Here is a 5100-nt window from a genome sequence, read left to right on the forward strand (position 1 = left end):
GATGATGCATTATTCCAGTTGAACAGCTCTGATTGCCATCAATCATCCAACTCAGTGCTTTCATCAGTTTTATTGTAATTTTCTGTGCAGAAAAAGTATCAAAACTCCAAAATCCAATGTTTTACAGGCACTAGCTTGCCATCTTTAGAAACAAGACACTTTCTGGTTGATTTAGTTGTTTAGAGCACTTTGAGTAGCTAAAAGTTGATTAAGATTATAAGTGCCTTGGCATGTTAATAAGTGTAAAAATCATTACCCAAATCTTTGCTAGTTCATCAACTTTCTTTTACAGGCTGCACACAACAAGGTTTTGCCATTTTCTATATACCATTCCTTGTCTTCCCTTGAAGTTCCTCTACTTTCCATCTCTGCTGGAGTCTGCCTTCTTTCCCTTCTCTTTCTTCCACTTGTTGGTAACAGCAGGGTCCATTGTGTTGTGGGGAATCATGAGAGCTCTATTTTGTCTCCCCTCAAGAGGATTCCAGTACAATCCATGCTTTCTTAGAGTCATGACTGAAGGGAGTTCTACATTGAAAACCTTTCAAATTTGTTGTGCTGTTTCAGTACAAGACAACCCTGTATTGACCAAGCTGACATCACAGCCTGAACTTTCCAACTGCAAAATGTGCCATTCAGTTGATTGAGATTAAAAGGAGGCTGTTGAATTAGTATCTGGCACCATACAAAAACAGCTGGTTGAGCAGCAAAAGCAACTCTTCAAAAACAAAGACAAGTACCATAATTGCCACTTCCTCAAGGACCTTTTCTTCTGGGAAAGTAGCAATGTTGCTCAGATGTTGGACAGATAGATAAATACACTGTCAGTAGGCATTGAGAGAAAAGGACTGCAGTAAAATGAGTATGGATCAAGCATTGCACCAAAGGCTCTGGTTAACATACTTTTTCAAGCTTGTTCAAGGCATATCAACATCTGATTAGAGGCTAGGAGCATCAGCATATTCAAGGCTGCCATCATCCCATGAGAATGACATTTTTGGACTGAGTTGATGAGGTGCTGAACCTGAGCAGCTTGTTGGAATATCTCTCATGAATGCCTAAGGCATGCAAGTTCAGTGGGAAGGTCAGCTGTAAAAACATGCTGCAGATTTGCTAAACCCCAGCTGTGTTAAATACACAAAGTCTGGTCTGACTGGGAATTGAACTCAGGTCCTTCCACTAGTACTGGGATGCCTAACCACCAGACTATCTGACCAATATTAAGAGTACAGATTCATACACTAACAAGCTGATTAGCCCAAATCTCATCTATCCTGCCATCTTTGACCTCATCCTCCTTTGGTGTTTCACCTGCTTTGCTCTTCAGTCCTCCAAGTTGTTCCTCAGCCTGGGTAGGCAGGCAAGACTGGTTCAACTGGATGGTGGAATGATAGTGCAGTGAAAAACAATCCCTCAAACAGTATTGCAGGTAGGATGCTGCACTGTCCCCCCAAGGTAAAAAAAGGGTCTCCTGGTAGCAAACATCAAGCAAATGTAAGACAGAGGCAATGGCTGCAAACTTCCTAAGTTTGTGATCTGTACACCATCAATGGGTCAACCTCAATTCAACATGCACTTAATTATCTCAGTGTTTATTTTAGGATAGTGGCCACTCTGCCTTAGGGAGGTATTTGGCAAATTGTAAAAAAGGGGAGATTGGGTCCTGGGGTGCATCCTTGGAAGTAGAACTTTACTGTTAACTAGTTAGTTTGGTGACTTAGGGTAACACTACATTTATGTACATATTATGGATCACTGGAGCAGAAGTTTATTAGTGTGAAAAACAATAACATATCAATTTTATTTACTTCAGGGGGTTCCTTGTTGCTAATTGCTCACTGGACTGCGCTTGCCTATTTACTAGGGATGCATCACACTATCAACAGGTCGCATGTGGATTGAACTGCCTTTAAGTCAACAGCAAACTCACCTTGTTTTCACTTTTCCTCTTGCCAGAACTATTCATTTAACTTCATTCCTGCTGCCTTAGTCCTTTTTCTACTTTATAATAACAAAAAAAAATCATGTTTACCATGTATCTCTATGAGACTTGGGCCCAGTTTCCTAACTGAAGCATCAGTGTCAGTCATGGTAATGTAAACAGGTAGATAAAGTGTCAGGGAGCATGGATCATGATGAGTGTACAAAAAAAAGGTTCTGCCCCTTACACTTTCATCTATGTAGTACACTAGTAATCTCTAGACTGGTTTTATTGTCACCTGAGTTTATTGTGCTACATTGGTGAGTTATGCATGACCTTGCTACTTCTTAATATTGCAGCAACCCTGCACACTATCTTCTGAGCTTAACAATACTGCTGCAACAATGACCACACTGGCACCTACTCTAGGTCTTACATCAACAAGCAAAACTCAGTTATCCTAGTTATCTGAGTTAATGGTGCTATTTGAGTCAAAAATGTCAGATGGCCCTGATAGTTTTTTTTTTGCCAATACTATGGTAAGTTTTTTTGCATTGGTCATATGACAAGTTCCTGACCTAGAACTGGAACCCAGAAACAAAAAAAACAATGAGGGTATCTGACCCATCAAAGGAAAACTGGTACCTACTTGGGTCCATTTCTGTTCGCTTTACATGAGTTCCACTGGGAGTGACTGACTGAGTATGTTGACTTGATAGTGTGCTTTCTTTACAACATATATACTTACTATTATAGGGAGAGCCAGTCAATGAAGCTGATAAAAAGGAGGATGAGAAGAATAGTTCAATCATTCTATCATGAATGGGATACTTTTATTCTCCATTATGCATGGAAAATATAAAGTTTATACTGCTCCTGCATTGTCAGGAAAAATGGTTATGGAAGTTGTACATAGCAGAGTGTCAATTACTATGATTGCAGGAAGTAATGATAATTATCTCTGAGTTGGCATCAACTTCTGAGTGCTTGCAGATATTTTTCCCAATTGTCAGAATTTGGAGGAATTGTTGTGGGTGGGGATAGTGGCAATGCATTAGTAGTTCTAATGATGACTGTGTTAGTAAACCTCACATTCATGTATATATTGTCACCAGTAGTTTTGGCTAGGCTGAAATCTGCAAGTTTAGCTATCAAAGGTTACTTGGAAGCAACAAGAATATTCTGCAAATCTGTCATTCACAACATTTTTGTTCATATTACCTGCATAGCTTACCTGGGGCTTAATGTTGCAGTGAATGACATTCTTTCTATGTGAGAACCCTAAGACACTGCACATATCAGCCATTATGCATCTGGAATCAGACTCTGCTATGTTAATGTGAATCAGCAGCAGACATTGCCGTGAACCACAGAACTCACATAATCCTTGATATGAGAAAATCAACCAAGCAGATCACTGCAGAGCACAAACTCCATCACAATGATCAAGCAAACATAAACTGAGATTTAGCAGAAAAATTCCTAGCAGAAAAAAACATACCAAATGTCAAAGCTGATTCATAAACATAAATGAGTTTTACAATATTTGACTTGCAAACAACAATAAGCAGCATGGAACTGAAGAAAATCTGATGCACATACATGTTTTAACTCTTTCAATAGACCAGTCTATATTTTATTTTACTTCTTTCCTTGATACAATAATGCAAATGGAGGTATCCAACTTCCTCATGATCTTCACTGCAACCAGCTGATTTGTAGCAAGGCAAGTTGCTTGTTGGACAATTCCAAAGGAACCATGACCTAAATTACAACTGGTATTGAGCTCATTACTTGAATGCACTGATGTTGTACTCACACCAGTGTTCCAAGTTTGTAATGATTGTAAATTTGATGCAATTGCTTTTCAACAATATGACATAACAGCAATATAACAATACCTTGTTGTGGCCAACCTCAGTAAAGCAGAATTCTATAGATGAAAGAATCAACACATTGTGAAGGTTTTATATTATGCCTGTTTACCAAGTGGAGAAATATATTTTGTCAGTGTAATGATGTTGTTGCCTTTTGTCAGCCTCATGTTGTTCACCTGAAGATAGTCAGCATCAGGGTGGCTAGGTGCTATTTTGCTACTTATTCACACAAGTCCTATTATTGTTGTTGTCTTGAATAACAAACTGGATGTTTTCAGTCTCTGAGATTTTACAATGGGTGTAAAAATGTTGCAAACCTTTTCCTCTTTTTGTATCAAAATGTTGGTGGGTGCACAAAATGATACTCACTAAGAACATCTAATCTAATGCAAATGTTGTTTGCATTTATATCTCTTCCAATGCACCAATAGTTCTTGTCACACAACAAGAGTTCAACTTGTCTATTAATCTGTGTGAGTCTTCTCTACAACTCTTGGCTAAACATTGATGAAGGCAACTAAGTTAAATGAAGCAGTATTATAGAGCTGTGATGGAATAAACTCAGTATGGTGCAAAATAAAGAGAGAAGGTTGTTTTGATTCAGAGATTGTCAGCAAGGTAGATTTGCAGTGTCAGGACAGTGCATGAAAATGAAGTTGTAGGGCAGCAATGTATAATTACGTTGGGAAAAACTTAGTTGAACAAACAGAGAAACCTGGAATTTGAATAATCTTAAAATGCTAAGAAATGCTGAGCATATACAGCAGTGTACATAGACTCTGTATACAGATCTGAGAAAGGTATGGCTTCTGCCTACAAAAGAAATTTTTTTCCATAAACCAGGCCAAAGAGCAATCTGAGCCCAGTGATAGTTAGGAGTACAGTGCATGCAAATGAAGCTGTAGGGCAACAATGCACAAGTGCAACAAAAAGAACTAGTACTGGGTAGGTTAGCAAAGCAGAGAAAACAATGGCTTGAAAGGTCAAGATACTGCAAATCTGGAAGAAATATAGGTGTACATAAGATTTGTTCACAAATCTGAGAGAGGTACAGCCTCTGTAGGTGCACTACTAGTTTTTTAAATCTTCAAGCATGTTAGCCATGGTGGTGTCAAGTGCTGCATCCATGGTATAGACACCAGTGATGTTGGAGTCTACAATATATGAGAGCAAAAGTTGATTCAGCCAACGGTTTGACACCCAAAACATATACTACATCTACAGTGTGTAACTCAGAGTTAGCACAGTATAAGCACATCATTGGCCAAAAGAAAATGACTTTGATTGTAACATTGAACTTCCCAT

General features: G+C 38.6%; 1 non-coding gene across 1 annotated transcript; it reads right to left on the reverse strand.

Moving 5' to 3' along the window:
- Positions 1–1142: 1142 nt before the first annotated feature.
- Positions 1143–1213, reverse strand: CONPUDRAFT_t93. The gene has a single exon. It is a non-coding gene; the product is annotated as a tRNA-Ser (tRNA).
- Between the last annotated feature and the right edge of the window lie 3887 nt (positions 1214–5100).

The sequence above is a fragment of the Coniophora puteana genome (genome assembly GCF_000271625.1).
Source record: "Coniophora puteana RWD-64-598 SS2 unplaced genomic scaffold CONPUscaffold_11, whole genome shotgun sequence".
Classification (NCBI taxonomy): Eukaryota; Fungi; Basidiomycota; class Agaricomycetes; order Boletales; family Coniophoraceae; genus Coniophora; species Coniophora puteana.